The sequence below is a fragment of the Crinia signifera genome, chromosome 5 (assembly GCF_055691185.1).
Source record: "Crinia signifera chromosome 5, ASM5569118v1, whole genome shotgun sequence".
NCBI lineage: Eukaryota > Metazoa > Chordata > Amphibia > Anura > Myobatrachidae > Crinia > Crinia signifera.
The window spans coordinates 162,379,438-162,396,190 of NC_139221.1; the positions used below are offsets into that span (position 1 = coordinate 162,379,438).

Consider the following 16,753-nt stretch of genomic DNA (forward strand, 5'->3'; position numbering starts at 1 on the left):
CCCAACAATTATGTAGTCCTCATGCTAACTATCTGCACGCCACAAATTGCAAAGAGCGTCCATCACCAACACATAATCATAGGTAAAGTAAATAGAAGGGTGTTTCGCAATAAATACAGGTAGACACATCAGTAATATATTCTTACATACTTATTCAGCCTGTCTAAAGAGATGCAGATGCTGCAGCAATTACTGCTGTGTAAGGGGGGGATGCAGTTATAATGCCAGCTGCCAGAATCCTGACTGGTGTCAGAAAACCCAGGCCGGAACTTCAAAATGGATCAGGATGACAATGTCGGAATACTGACAGCTGGTATCCAGAATGCAAGCATGTCCGATTCAGGTTAGTCAGGCTGGGAAGGGGGTTATGTTCAGACCATGGGGGAACTTGGCTGCAAGAAGGGGTGTGGATCGTTTTATCGACCACTTACGTCAACATGCAACTAGGTAGACATGGGTTTTTTCACTGTTTTTTTTTTATCCGACGGTTGACAGTTCGAAGTCAACTACAGCCCCTCGCTTTGCTCACTATGCTTCAGGCACGGTGCCTCGCTGCGCTCGGCACACTCTTTTATACTCCCACCACACCCTAGTGGATGGTAGGGCATGAAATACCGCCTGTCGGCACATGTCGGCTCAAAAAAATGGTTAAAAAAACCCATGTCAACCTCACGCTATGTTGACATAAACCCTGTCAACCTTCAACCATGTTGACCTAGTTGCATGTTGACCTAATGACTGTCAACCTAAATGTGGTCGATAATACAACCGTATACCGCAAGGAGGCCAGGTTTTAGGTGGTACAGTGACAGAGTTTACTCCCATTGGGCGAGATTCTCTATTACAGAAATGCAGTAAAAACCCCGTTATTGGGGTTTTTACCGCATTTCTGTATTCTCTAACCTCCCTCCGCAGTGTCACCACTGCGGAGGGAATCGCCAGCAAAAGCTGGCGGTTCCCTGCAGAAGCCTATGGGCTTCTTACCGCAGCGGTGTGTGAGGTCAAGGATCCCTCCCAGCATGCCCTGTGGCCGGCGCGTCAGTCTGCGCATGCCCAGACGAACTCCCGGGTCATAGACCCGGAAGTCCAGCAACGGCGCCGCATCGCAAGGGACAGCTCTTACCACAAGAGCTGTCCCTTGCGTTAATGACCGCATATTTTAGAGAATATGCGGTCATTAGAAATGCGGTGGCCGGCGAAGAGGGCTGCGGATTTTAGAGAATCCCGCCCTTACAGAGCCTGCTGGGATTCTCCATATTGGATGTCAGGAACGGTCATTTGACTGCTGGCATCCCCACCACAGGAAGGGTGCCGGACAGTTTCCCAACTGTCGGGATCCCGACAGTCAAAACCCCGACACTCGGGGTCCCAATGGCCACCGGCTATTCTCCCTCCTGGGGGTCAATGACTCCCAGGAGGGAGAAAAGAATAGGTGGCAAGCATAGCAAGCCCGCAAGGGGCTTTGTTGCGCTAGCCATGTTGTCTGAGTCCGGCCAGTCAGGATCCAGACGTTGGGCTAATGACTGTCAGGACCATATACCACACCCCGCAGGAATATTGTATCTATAACATGCAAGGTGATTTCCCCAGCAGGCTGTATACAGTGCTGAACTCAACGGGTAGCTAGAGAAGCCATCCAGTAGCCCAGGCATATCTACATCACCAGCATGGGACACTGTGGCATGATGTAAACTGGGGGCACTAGCAATGTTCTACAATTTGGATGTTGGTATTTGATACATTCAACTTTAATATTCCTGCCAACGTATAATGCTGATAATTGGAGTGGAAGAGGCCCCCCACGAGTTCATTGCCCTAGGGTGCCTACATACCTTAACCCGGCCCTGTGTATATAAGCAGATTGTTTTATAGAGGCTGGGCATGCTCCATGCAGCAGACAGGACACGTTTGTTGTGAGCCTCGCCTTTCACGTGCTGCTTTTATTTGTCACCATATCAGCAGTTCCACACACGGTGCCGCCTCCCCAGCAGGGGCACCGATAAATCACTGAGTTGTGAGAGACACACATACATACACAAGCCTCTTGCAGCTCACTTCTGTATTAGAGGGTGGACAAGAATTCAGGGGAGGAGATTATAGGGAGAAAGAGGGGCTGGTGGGTCAGTAACAGCCGCAAGGAGTGTAAACAAGTGAACTTCATTCTCCTCTCCACCCCCAAAGTCTAGTGACACAGCCAAAAGCCTGAGCTCCCTCCTCCCCACTCCAGTCTCACATTGCAGGAGAGAGAGTGAGTGGTGGGGGAGTGTGAGTGCTGGGGGAGTGTACACGGTGCAGCAGCTCTGGGAATTTACATGGAACACATCGCAGGGTTGACACATGTTGCAGGCAACAGTGTGGCAGTGTGTATGTATCAGAGTGCTGCATACACCACAATACTGCCTGCCATCAAGACCTCACACGTGGAACAGATGAGCGCAGGACAGCGCTACAGGAGCGGTGCTGCCACCTGGGAACAGCTCTGCGAGTTGAAGGTTCCTAGTAGCACACGCGTTAAGTGTTCAGAAAAGTTGGAAGGGAGTAGGAGGACTGTTACATGCCGCCCAGCCAGGGCAGTGTTCTCACAATAAACTCTACACGGGAGATGTTGTGCTGCAGAGGGCTATCCGGGCACCAGAGGGGTCCGTCTACCCGGGCACCAGAGGGGTCTGTCTACCCGGGCACCAGAGGGGGCTGGTGGAGCAGCATGTCCCATGCACTGGCCTATGCAGGAAAGCACTGGGGAACCTCCACCACGCGTGATGACTAGTTTGGGATTTGGATAGATCTCTCCCCACTACATCATTCCCCACCCCCCTCACTGCACTTCCTCTCAAACCCCAGGAGTGAAGATGCCCCATTCAACAGCCAGAAGGAACCGGAGTTCCCAAATCGTACAGAGGCAAATGCACAGCGATAAACACAAAGAATCCAGGTTCCACAGGGTTACAGTACCTGCTAGATGTCTTGTGTCCTATGGGCCTGGATGGGAACAACCCCCAGACTAAGCTGTAAATGACCAAGAGTCCCCTGAACCAGTCCTTCTGCGCCTTTTACTTCCAGCACTTTTCTCTTCTTATGTCAATCTCCAGTTTGTAGTAAAAAACAAATCCATCTACCCAACAAAATCCTCACACTGCGCCTCTCACATAGAAAATGTAAAGAGAGCTAAAAACTTGCTGGTGGGAAGCTGAAGTAGTGCTGGCAAACAAGGCACATTTGTATCCTGTATGCTTAGCGGTTCTTTATATGTCCCATGAATTCCTAAGTGTCTGCTGCTGCTGCTGCTACAGGATCCTCTCTCCTTGTGCTCTGCACACTGCTAAGCTCAGCTGACTCCTGTGCTCAGGATGCAGTGCTGCCGCCACCTCCCCTCGCTCCCAGCCCCGGGCCTTTTAAACCCTCCCCTCTCAGCTCACTACTAAATCGGGAGCGAGCAAGGGGCTGGGAATGTCAGTGCACAAGGCAGGGCAAGGAGCGAGGCTGGGAGAGAAGAGAATCCAATCTTCAACATACTGGGTACAGATGTACAGTAGCAGGACAGATAGGTTATATAAGGTACTGGATACTGAGTGGAAGGTGTGAGAAAACAACCACATTCAAAAATGTAGAAGGCAGGGTAATACTATTCAATCCAAAACAAGCATTTACTTTGAAATATGGCAGATAAAATATGAAAAAAATCATAGGGTTTTAAAATATTATTAAATATACCCTAGAAAGTTAAGCCCCATACACACTCGAGCAGTGGTTCTCAACCATGGTCCTCAAGGACCCCCAACAGTGCACTTTTTCAAGGTCTCCTGGCAGTTGCACAGGTGCACTCATTAGTCACTGACACATTTTAAAAGATCACAAGTGGAGCTAATTAATTCACCTGTGATTCTGTGTGGAGACCTGGAAAACGTGCACTGTTGGGGGTTGAGGACCGAGGTTGAAAACCACTGCACTAGAGGAGTAAGCGGCTTCTTCTTAGATGATAAAATATTGTCTATTGTGTACACTTTAAGGTCCATACACAGCGTCACAGCGATGATGTCAAAATCGCTGGCCTGAAAATCTCTCTGTGCATACACACTGAGCAATTTCCCCCCTGGCCAGCAATTTTTCATAAGGGGTTTTATATTAATATATAATATAGGACTTCCAATAGTAAGTCACTGCCAGTCAGAGTGAGCCAGAGCATTCTAATGGACTGCATCTGGCTTACTGATATGAGTTGAGGGGCCAATTTTGTTTATAAAATTACAATCTCTGCATCATTTCATTTTCAGCCCTATTGCAGGTATTCAATTACCTGCAATCATTTATCATGGGTAGTTGTGTCACCGGGGGGTTCTATTCAATTAACCCCAATAAAATGCCGTTGCTTAACTGGAATTTTGTTTCTGACTCAGGCAGGCAAGCCTAAATCCCCCAAAACACGCTGTTTCTAGAAAAAAACACACAGGACTTTGTTTTGTTTTTGTTCGGGCGACCAAATTAGATAGCCCCCCAATATATATAACAAGAGAAACATCACAAAAAAAATGCAAAAAATAAAAATTTCACACCTAATGTTTCTGTAGGAGTAATTGAATTCCGGCCTATTTGCTTATACAGTGCCCTGCAAAAGTATTCGCACAAACACCACCCCAACCCCCCTTGGCAATTTTCAGATTTTGTCGCCTTGAATTAAAATGTATTGTTTCTTTTCATTCACATAACATGCACCCCTAATGACCGGCTCCCCCTAATGACCAGCCCCCTCCTACCCAGACTGCGTCAGCGGCGGGGAACTAGCGCTGCAGTCTCTGTCTGTGGTGGCCACTCCAAAGATGGCCGTCACCTTGAAGGAGCCAGACACTAGAGGTTGGCTTGACCTCTAATGTCTGTCAGATGAGTGCAGCTAGCAAGGACCTGCCCTGTCTCCTTATCCATCAGCGGCACCATGGGGGAAGCGACACTGCTATCCTCTCACAGCCACACCATGGAGGAACTGGAAGCAAATCTGTTCCTCCAAATCCTCCTGTGCAGGGCTCACATGTACGTTCTTCAAGCCAGAACCTATCAGGTCGCATTGTGTGAAGCCTGGATTCCTCCTGCAGCAGGCCTCCCCTTCACCCTGTCCCTGAATCCATGGACCACCCTGCAGCTCTTCCCACAGATTGGTGAGTGCCCAGGAATCGCTGTACCCATCAACTCTTGCCTTATGATGAGCTAATTTATCTGTAACCTGTGACAGCTGCCCCTTTAATTCTAAGTCAGGTGTTGTGTTAGGTGACTGCCTCATCTATAAAAGCCATAAGGCACTTGGCAGGTGAGCTTTAAACCAGGAAAAAACACATGTCCACTTTAGCTATGATGTGTCAGCAGTTGGCAGGCTCTTGAGAGATAATTGTTAGTGTAGGACTTATTTATTTATTTATTTATTTATTAACAGTTTCTTATATAGCGCAGCATATTCCGCTGCGCTTTACAATAGCAGACAGTGATACAACAAAACAGGGTATTTACAGACAGTCAAAATGTAGGAGGGCCCTGCTCGCAAGCTTACAATCTATAGAAATGGGGTCCCTTGGCGATGGGCTGCAAGCTTAAATGCATTGAACAATTCATGAACTAAAACCCCATTATTTATTTGATTAATTGTATACTAAGGTGAGTTAGTTCATTACGGAGAGTGTTGAGTCCCTGTATTTGTATTTATTAGAGCATGTGGTCACAGGCCACTTCACCCCAACCTGGGAATGGCGAGTGCTGCTTGCACCCCATTCGCAGGGATGGCGAGTGTTGTGGTACTCTGTATGTGTATATATGTGGGTTAATTTTTAATTATCCTTTGTTACTGTGATCATAGCTTTCTCTTTCACCCCAGATAAGCTTATTTATCTGTAACCTGTGAAAGCTGCCCCTTTAATTCTAAGTCAGGTGTTGTGTTAGGTGACTGCCTCATCTTTAAAAGCCATAAGGCACTTGGCAGGTGAGCTTTAAACCAGGAAAAAACACATGTCCACTTTTTGCTGCTTTCCCACTGCCTACACGGGTAATGACCCATTTTTTTTAAATGGGTCTTTAAACCGGTAAGAGCCATAAAGACCCTTTCCCACTGCAGCTTTTAAACGGTAAATTACCGTTTAAAAGCTGTTTTTGTCACATTCACACTTACCCGTTTAAAAACCCGTTTAAGCAGTGTAAAGATGGGGGGGGGGATTAAAAAAATAAATAAATAAAAAATCAGGAAACCCGGCAAATAGGGGTTCCCTGATTTTTTAAAACCAGCCCCAAGCTCCAGGTCCGGGCTGGTTCCCAAAATACGGGGGACAAAATGAGTAGGGGTCCCCCGTATTTTAAGAACCAGCCCCAGGCCAAACCAGCCAGCAGGGTAATGCAACAGCCGGGGGACACTTATGATATAAGTTCCCGCGGTCAAAGCATCACCCTACTGACCAGTCAGCCTGGCCAGGGGCCCTTGGGGAGTGGGGACCCCCCCAATGAAGGGGTCCCCCCCCTCCAGGACTTACCTGACCAGGCTGAAGCCTGGTCCTGTCCCCGATGCCCCTGTGCGGTGGGCATCAGGCTGATTAAAGTAAAATAAATAAATAGAATAAACTATTGTCTAATACTGGGGAACTATGAGTCCCAGCAAGCCTCCCCCGCAAGCTGGGACTTGGAGAACCACAAGTCCCAGCCTGCGGGGCATTAAAGGGCCCGCTGGAACTTGTAGTTCCACAGTAAAATAAATAGTACAATAAATACACTGACACACGTGAAAAATAAAAGTTTAATACATCCACAGCCCACACATACTGATACTTACCTATCTTGAGCCCGTAGGTAGCCCTCGGTCCTGGTCCGGGGGTCCGGTGTCCTGGTCCGGGGGTTCAAGGGGTCCGGTGTCCGCGATCCGACGAAATCCATGGTGGATGCTGTGGAAGGAAACTATACTCACCTGTCCCAGAGCGACGTAGTCCAGGGAAGGGGTCTTTGCACAATAACAAACCGGCACGCGAACCAAGCGAACAGCTGAGAGCCGCACGGTGTTTGTGTACATCGTGAGGCTCCGCCTCCCGAATGCCGCTATTGGCCGCCTTGCGGCCTAGCGGCTCCTGATTTTATTTTTATTGGGTAAAAGGGCTACCCCTTTCCCACTGCTGAAAAAACGGCTTTTAAGCGGGTAAAACGCTGCTTTTTACCCGTTTAAAAAAACACGGTATTTTTAAACGGGTACAGCAACCTGGAGCTTTCCCACTGCAGCTGTACCCGTTTAAATTACCGTGTAAAGGCTGCAGTGGGAAAGGGGCATATGATGTGTCAGCAGTTGGCAGGCTCTTGAGAGTTAATTGTTAGTGTAGGACTTGCAGTGAAATGGGGTCCCTTGGCGATGGGCTGCAAGCTTAAATGCATTGATCAATTCATGAACTAAAACCCCATTATTTATTTGATTAATTGTATACTAAGGTTGAGTTAGTTCATTATGGAGAGTGTTGAGTCACTGTATTTGTGTGTAAAAAACACAAGAGAAAAGCGATCCAGCTCTGTAAGAAAATACAAAATAGAAATATATGGTCTAAGTAGACGGAGCAAGACATTAGCAGACAATTAACGAAACACCCCTAACGGTAACTGCTCATTAAGACCACAGGGGAAGAGGGCATCCAACTGATGGATCCTCCAGGATTCTTTGCGTAAAAGCATCCTGCCTCTATCGCCACTTTTAGACACCGGCACACATCCTTTTTAGACATCCTTTTTAGACATCCTGCCTCTTTTAGACACCGGCACACAGTCTATTACTCTATACCTAAGACTGGATAATGGGTGCTTTTTGAGGGCAAAGTGCCTCGCTACCGGCTGATCGCTCTTCCCACTGGCGAGCGCAATGCGTATGGAATGCCTGTGCATTGCCATGCGCTCTTTTAATTTGCGCTCCGTTTTTCCTACATAGCACATGCTGCAGGGGCAGGTGATTAAATATACAATATAGGAAGAATTGCATGTTTCAGCAGTTGGCAGGTTCTTGAGAGATAATTGTTAGTGTAGGACTTGCAGTGAAATGGGGTCCCTTGGCGATGGGCTGCAAGCTTAAATGCATTGATCAATTCATGAACTAAAACCCCATTATTTATTTGATTAATTGTATACTAAGGTGAGTCAGTTCATTATGGAGAGTGTTGAGTCACTGTATTTGTATATATATATATATATATATATATATATATATATATATATAGGTGATGTAGAGACAGGCACTCGTAGGATTTAAATAGCGAAATAATGCAAGACACAAGTCCTTACAACAGCTGTTGCTTGTGTCTTGCATTATTTCGCTATTTAAATCCTACGAGTGCCTGTCTCTACATCACCTACCAGGAGCACACAGAAAGGCACCGAGGTAGCTGCCATCTGTTGATACACCCCTGGAGTGCCGAATCCACCTTCTGCTATATATATATATATATATATATATATATATATATATATATATATATATATTTGTGTTCATTCTAGGACCCGCCATATTTGAAAAGCCATGTAGTTCCTCTTCCCTGCCTGGGGTGTCGCTGTCTGGTTTAGTGCTTCTAGCACAGTGTGGTCTGTATATCATCACTGATATGCAAACCAGACCTGTGCTAGAAACACCACAGCAGACAGTGACACCCCAGGCAGGGAAGAGGAACTGCATGGGTTTTCAAATATAGCGGGTGCTAGAATGAACATAAATATATATATATAGACTTGCGATAGGCCGGGCACAGCTTCCCTTATCTGTTGCTGGTCGGGTGCCGGTGTCGATCGGGTATGTAGACTTTGTTTGGTAGACACAGCACTCCAGACTTGTAGATATTCAAAACTCAGGTTTGTTGAAGATGGCAACGTTTCAATGCATGTGCATTATATATATATATATATATATATATATATATATATGTCTAGTGTCTGTGTGCCACCAAAACACTGCCATCTGTTGGCAGCAAGTAAAACTACATCTCTCTCTCTCTCAAAGAGGCAATCATGTACATTTAGTTGCCTTACTAGCTTTCAGAGCATTTGCTACAAGCGGGCTTACTAGTAAATAATAAATGTATGTTATATTGACAACGTATTTTGTAATATTTATTTATTTAGAGGATCTTATATAGCACAGCAGATTCCATTGCGCTGTACAAATGTTTAAAACACTGAAAACACAAACTGGGTAAAACAGACATACACGGACGAAGGAGGGCCCTGCTGAAAGCTTACAATCTATAAGTAAGCTTACAATCTATAGGGGTAATATTAAAGCCATTACTGTAATGTGCATACACACAGTGCCAGTTTAGCTATCGATGATTTTGACTATTCTGTACTATAGATTGTACACTTTCTAATCAAAATTGAGCTGTATGCACTATATATTTTCTCTTGCAATACCGATGCCACGGGAGGAATGCATCGACATCGCAAGATGTAATATACACAAAGTGCAATATGTACTATGTTTCTACGGATATGGACTATATAGTCCATATCAGTAGTTCATATTGCACTGTGTGCCCATTACTATATCCCTAAACCAAACCCTAACTTTACACAGTTTTATATCAGCATTTATAACCTTGTTCTTGTTTTACAGTGAAATGGATGTTCTGAATATTTTATTGATAGTGTAGTTAGCTTTTTTAATGCAGACATGATTATCTTTAGTACAGAAGGTGTGGGGAAATGCGTGAGCTGAACAGATGGGATTTTAATGTTATAAATACCAGAAAGTTCAACTCTACTGTGTGTTTCCCATATTTACAGCTGTAACTGTTTGTTTATTTTGGTATGTTTGCTTGTTAATTTATTTTCTTTGTATATCTTGACAGCTGAAACTGTTACAATTACATGTAGTACTTATAAGAGGGTTAAAACTTATAGGGCTGGATTCAATTAGCTGTGGTATTTACCATGAGCTTGAAGCAGTGCCCACAGGCTGCACTTACCAAGCATTTCAGTTTGTACCCTCCTGAGTGGAGAATAGAAATCCATGGTAAGCAGGTATGCCCACCCCTTACGGTTGTTGCTGCAAGTGTGTTATCTGTAGCTCTGAGAACTGAACATGAAATCTGTTAGCAGAAGTCTATAATGAAATAGCTCTTGGTGATTAAAGTCCCAGGCTACCAGCCCATGGTGAGCACCATGGATAATTGCATGTGGGCCAATTTTACGTAGTACATATTGTTCGGCTCCAATTCTTCCCATTTATACCCCTTTTACACCTCCACAAAAACCCAGTTCATCGGCGGGTCAGACCCGGGTCAGCAGCAGTGTAAATGGGTCATTTGCACGGGACTTCTACCCAGGTCCTGACTTGGGTAGAACACGGCTAGGACCTGGGTAGAGGGCATTGTAAATGGATACGCCGGGTCATCTGTTTACATGTACCCCCCCCCCCCCACTCTGCAAATTTGCAAATGTGTCGCTAACTTATACCCCTTTCACACCAGTCTAATTTTCCGGGTTGGGCCCGGGAACAACCCGCGACTAGTGCAGGTGTGAAAGGTTCAAAAATTGCCCGGGGACCTGGCTGGTGTGAATGGTGTAGGGTATATTTACCCAGGTTACCGGTCCTCGGTGTCCTGTCCGGACGGGGATCTACAGAGGCGGCGGGCGCAAATGACGGGACAGGTGGCGGATGAAGATGACGCAGCTCTCCGGCATCAGTGAGGGTGCCGGAGAGCTGTGTCATCTTCATCTGCCGCCTGTCCCGTCATTTGCGCCCGCCGCCTGTGTGGATCCCCGGCCTGCACAGAGTACAAGCAACTGGGGTGAGTATTCTCACCACCTCCTGCCTACCTCAGCCACCATACCGCCGACTGCCCGCCTCCTCCCCACCTCCTGCTGGCCTCCTCCCCGCCCCCTTCACACACCAGAATATGCAGGGACTTTTCTGGTGTGAAAAGGGCCAACCCAGGAATGGCCCGACTTGATTCCTGGGTCATATTTCCGGGTGAGTCCCTGCATTTTCTGGTGTGGAAGGGGTATGACATACATTCGAAAATCCATTTGCAAAACTGGGAACATCAAATAATCTGCAAATGTGAGTCAGAGGTTTCCACTAATCTGCGACTGAGGCAGACTGGAAGTGGTCAGTGCTGACATCACAGACCCACCCTAAAAATGCCTGTGCACATTTGCTTTTTTTAAACACACCCAGAAGACTGCAACTTTCCACCCCCAAACACCGGCTTCCTCTCAGTCAAACTGCGGCTACATTGTGAACCGTTTGCATTTTCAGTCGCTAAATCCCCTAAGCGAATGGTACACTTGCTCTAAAATCACTCAATTTTCAAATTCTATAATTAGTGATCCATAATGAATAACCCCATAAATAAGTAGTGTAGTGTGTCAGAGAGGGACAGAAGATGAGGTGGTTTAGAAGGTAGCCATTAGGAAACTTCTATACCAAGCCTCCCTCTCTATCCTAATGTTAACCTTCCCACATTTGTACATGCCTGCAGACGGTATTCCTTTGTTGGCACTCGCATTGATGTTGGCATTTCAGTGCTGGTCTTTTGGCAGCTAATTTGGATGCTGGCAGCATCCCATCTGCTGGGATGGTCATGCATCTGTATATACATATTTATAGATAAATATGTAGATGTCTAGAAGAAGGCAGAGAGAAGGCGCTTCATGGTGCAATAACGTTAAAAAGCTTTTTAATGGACAATGATAAAATCCAGGCACAGGCAAATATAAAACTCGTACCATATATAAAAGCACTGTGGACTGGGTACCACAAGGTTTAAAATATAGCCAAAGGGCTAGACTGCTCACACTTTGGCGCTGGAACCGGATTCTCCTAGGACACCGCTATGCTGGTTTGCAGGGAAGCATGCAGGGGGCACCAGGAACCAAACGTCAGCTGTGAGTAGAAGGGAGCGTCGTAGGCCACGCCCTGACGCGTTTCGTCATGTAGACTTCGTCAGAGGGCGTCTGGGATTCCAGAGTCCTCACCCCATAGAGAGAAGCAGCAGCAGTTGGAAATACTAACTTTGGTGCTAAGCATCCCCTTGTCTAGTCACTGGGGCTTTGCATTTACTGGTGACTTTCTTTGAAATACACTTGGCGCAGGGGTTCACGCCCACTCCAAATATGTAGATGTAGCTATACACACACACACACATATTATATATATATATATATATATATATATATATATATATATATATATATATATATATATATAGCATGTTGACTGGCACTCAATTCTGCAGCCCCCTCCTTGTGGGGTGATACAATAATGCCGGGGTGCCTTCTCCACGATAAGATACAGGTACATGTGTTCCTATGGAAAGAACCAGGCGGCACTCCACGGACTTGTGCAAATAGGCAGTGGTGGTGTTTATTCGCTCATCAACGTTTCAAAACCCCTCCGGGTTTTTTCATCAGGAAAAACAAACATGTTTGTTTGTTTCCTAGCAGGCTATTCTGCGTAGTGAAATCACATCGCATCGCATGGCTTTTTGTGCCTTGCGATGTGTGCGATGCAATCTCAGTAGTTAATTTAGTTAATTTATTCACTGAACCCTGAGTGAAATCGCATCGCAGATGAGATCAGATGAGATGAGATCTCAGTAGTTCATATGGTAAAACACCTAAAACAGCACCACTCTCCGTCACCCCGTAGCGTGGCAAGCGCATTGGAATGCATCCTCCGACCTTTTCATACCCCCACTATCCACGTCGGCGTGGAGTTGTTTTTACTTAGTGTGGCGAGCGCAGCGAGCCACCGAGCCCGAAGCGTGGCAAGCATAGCATGTATTCCGCGGCCGCTTGCCACCCTTCGGGCTCGGTCACTCGCTGCGCTCGCCACACTATATAAAATCAACTCCACGCCGGCGTGGATAGTGGGTGTATAAAAAGGTCGGAGGACGCGTTCCACCGCCCCTCACGGGGCTTGCCATGCTTCGGGGTGACATGGAGAGTGGTGCTGTTTTAGGTGTTTTACCATATTAACTACTGAGATCTCATCTCATCTCACATCTCACGCCACAAAAAAGGGCCATGCGATGCGATTTCACTCAGGGTGCAGTGAATAAATTAACTACTGAGCGTACGTAGGAAATTTGGATGCCCTGCTAGGAAACAAGTACCATATATATATATATATATATATATATATATATATATATATATATATATATATATATATATACACACAAACATACATATACACACAAAGATGACCTCAGATGCCCCCCCAGAGATTAAAGCCGCCAATCTATAAATCTCCCCTGTTGCTGTTTGAGGAGATCCACAAGCAGTTTCCTCTCCTGGTATCGAATGCATAGGGTTTACCCTCTTCTAACAGCCTGCCTCTTGACCTGGATGCTATTAAGCTCAACTGAGCTATCGGGGATGGGGAGTAATAAAACAAAAATTAATCCATAGACGATTGCCTAAAGCTGCCTAGTGGTGGCGCCAGACCTGCACCCAGTGGCAATTTGGAGTTTGGCGTCCCTAATCTTAGCCTGTCTGCAGGGACTGTAGCCCACATTTATATAGTATCGCACCAGCTATACTGTGTGAAGATGGTCGGGGAGGAAAATAAGGACTCACAAGATCCAGCCCTCTCTGCAGATTTCAGAATAAGCATTCATCAGCAGGTCCCATGCAGTCCAACAGCAACAGCTGCCCTGACGCTTCCTGCAGATGTTCTGCCTCTATTCTAGGTGTTAGCTGACAGAGTTGCAGTGGGTACAGGAAAAGTTCCATTGGCTAAGTACTAAGTAGAGTGCCACAGGGGTCGGTAACAACATTGGGGTGGGAATACTCAGCAATGTTTCTATCTTTGCTGATGACACAAAGCTGAGCAGAGTAATTAGATCAATCGAGGATGTCTCTGCGCTTCAGTGCGATCTTAATAAATTAAATGAGTGGGCAAAAAAGTGGAAAATTAGGTTCAATGTAAATAAATGCATCTCGGGAGACATAACCAGTGTGCTAGTTACAACCTAAGCGGGGAGGCATTGGGTATTTCAGCACTTGAAAAGGATCTGGGAGTCCATATAGATAACAAACTGGGGTGTAGCGCTGAATGTCACATAGCAACAAATAAGGCCAACAGGATAATAGCATGTATAAGAAGAGGTATGGAGACTAGGGACTCAAAAGTAATTATGCCACTGTACAAAGCATTGGTTAGACCGCATCTAGATTATGGAGCTCAATTCTGGGCCTCGCACTATAAAAAGGACATCATAGAACTGGAAAAAAAAACAAAGAAGATCAACAAAGCTAATAAAGGGGTTGGAGAGTTTAAAGGCCCCCATACATTAGTCCGACTTGTCCTTTACATAGTGCCTTTACTTATGAGGAGAGATTTAACAAATTGGGATTGTTTACGCTAGTGAAGAGACAATAAGGGGGGACATGCTTAACATGTACAAATATATCAGGGGACAATATAAAGAACGGTCAGGAGTCCTATTTACTGTAAGAAAGGACTCAAGGACACAAGGACATGAGTTTAGATTAGAGGAAAGAAGATTTCGTTCACTTTAGAAGGAAATCATTTTTTGCGGTCAGGGCAGCCAAACTATGGAACTCTTCCTGGAGAGGTGGTGTCAGCAGGCACAATAAATAAGGGATGAAGCTAATAGAACATACTCACTAAAGGTTGAACTCGATGGATACAAGTCTTTATTCAGCCTTAGCTATTATGTAACTATGTAACAGAGTAACAGTCACACCTGGATCCTGCTGTGAGCCACACGTGTTGCTGTACATGCTGGTGCCCCTCCAGGACTTGAGGAAGCAAGAGGATGCCTTTGCCTCTGGGCAATATGCCCCTGATATGAGGGATCTATAGGCGTCTCACTTCAAGACCTGGCATGTTTATGTCTCACTGCATGCACACATTTTCTGATGAGAACATGCTTACTAACTCATCATGAAGGTCTGGGAGAGTCCTGCATTTGAGAGGCTCTACTGAAAACAGTTAGCAATTCATCCAGTGCTTGCTCAATTTGTAACTTCCATCTACCACGTATAATAAAGCAACCAATGCTGTTAAAATATGTTACCACCACTACACAGAAAGAAAGATAATTTTTTTTTTCTTAGGGGAAATTCGATTAAAAGTGGTAAACTTGAGAAGCCCTGCAACGCAGAGTTTTGTTATTTAATGAAAGGACAGAAAGCGGAATGCAGTCGATAGAAATGGTGTGGCTGTCCTGTGTGCTGCCTTAATTACAATATGATATAATGTGATCAGTGCTGAGAGGGTGCTAAATATTGCACAGGTACCGGGAATTCAAAATACTTTGTGGTGCAGATTTACTCCTGCAGTCATAGAATTTTGTTATTGTTCCAATTAGCTTAGTCAGTAATTACACCTTCAAAAGTGGTGTCTTCCTCAAACGTCACTACCTGGATCTTTTTATGGTGAGGGTAAAGGTCCTTATTCTGGTATACTCGCAAGACTGTGAAATTCGCCAAGATGCCACCTGCACAGGTAGATACATAGATATGTAATGTGTATATGTTTGTGTGTGTGTCTCTTAAAATATGTTTCATAAGCATATTACTTGTATTAAATCAGTACTTATGTCTCCCCTGGGTGCCGAATGACTGCCCTACAGTCGGGATTCCGATGGTCAGTCATTGGGGCCTCCTGCGCACACCTGTGAGTGGAGAAATGGTCACTCACACTTCTATCACTGTGCATGGTCAGTGTAAAAATGTTGACACATACATTGGGTCGACATTGGGAAGGTCGACAGTCAAAAAGGTTGACATGGGTTTTTCATGGTTTGTTTAGGCCCGAATGTTGACATAGTCAACATAGACACCAAAAAAGTGCACCGCGTCCCCTCACATGGTTGCTGCGCTCACAGTGCTTCAGGCTCGGCACACTATTATATTCTTCCTCCACGCCCTAGTTGATGGCAGGGCATGAAATACCGCCTGCTGGCACATGTCGGCTCAAAAATCCCCTGAAGACCCCATTTTGACCTTTAGGCTGTCGACCTTCCCAATTTCGACCTAATGCTTTTGTCTACCTTTTGACCCTTTCGACCTTAGGCATGTTGACCTTTTCAGTGGTCGACCCAATGTATGTTGACCATAATAGTGTCTACCTAATGACCGTATACAAAACATATGCATTCAATTAACATTCTAAAACACATTTAATTGCAGTAGAAGTAACATGAGGTAATGTTAAAAACATTTGTTATTTTCTTCATTGTACGTACTGTAAGTGAAGGCTCTGCTGAATTTATAACTTCACAAATGGGTGATATAAGTTACATGCTGACTGAATCATTTTGAAAGTAGCAGCAGGAATATTTACATGAAGAAATAAAACACTTCAATATTATTATCAAATACGGAGTAAACAACAAGAGTAATCATAAAATCTATACACACTGTCCACCACCAGGTGGAGTGACATAATACAAATAAATAGATACAGATTTCAGTGACTCCACTGATTAAAGGTATTGTTGATGTTTTAACACACATCAGTCAATTATACTGCTTTCACATTGCAGAAATGGGTAATGACACGGTATTCTTAAATGGGACTTTAAAACGGGTCAGAGCCTTGAGACCTTTCACATTGCAGGTGAAAACCGTTTTAAAAATCATTTAATACCATTCAAACGGGATGCAGTTAAAATCCCGGCGGTCGGGATCCCGGCGTTCAGAATCCCGACGCCGAAATCCCGACACATTCTCCCTCCGTGGGTGTGCACGACACCCCTGGAGGGAAAATAAATTAGTGTGCCGAGCGTAGCAA

The 16,753-nt window shown here is 45.3% G+C and overlaps 1 protein-coding gene across 1 annotated transcript in view; it reads right to left on the reverse strand.

Annotated features, from left to right (window-relative positions):
- The window catches only part of GRB10 (growth factor receptor bound protein 10), a 229,515-nt gene extending 226,160 nt beyond the window's left edge, over positions 1-3,355 (reverse strand). The window contains 1 exon segment of the mRNA XM_083188204.1: positions 2,953-3,355. The gene's annotated coding sequence lies outside the window, so the exon portion shown is untranslated.
- Positions 3,356-16,753: the final 13,398 nt, after the last annotated feature.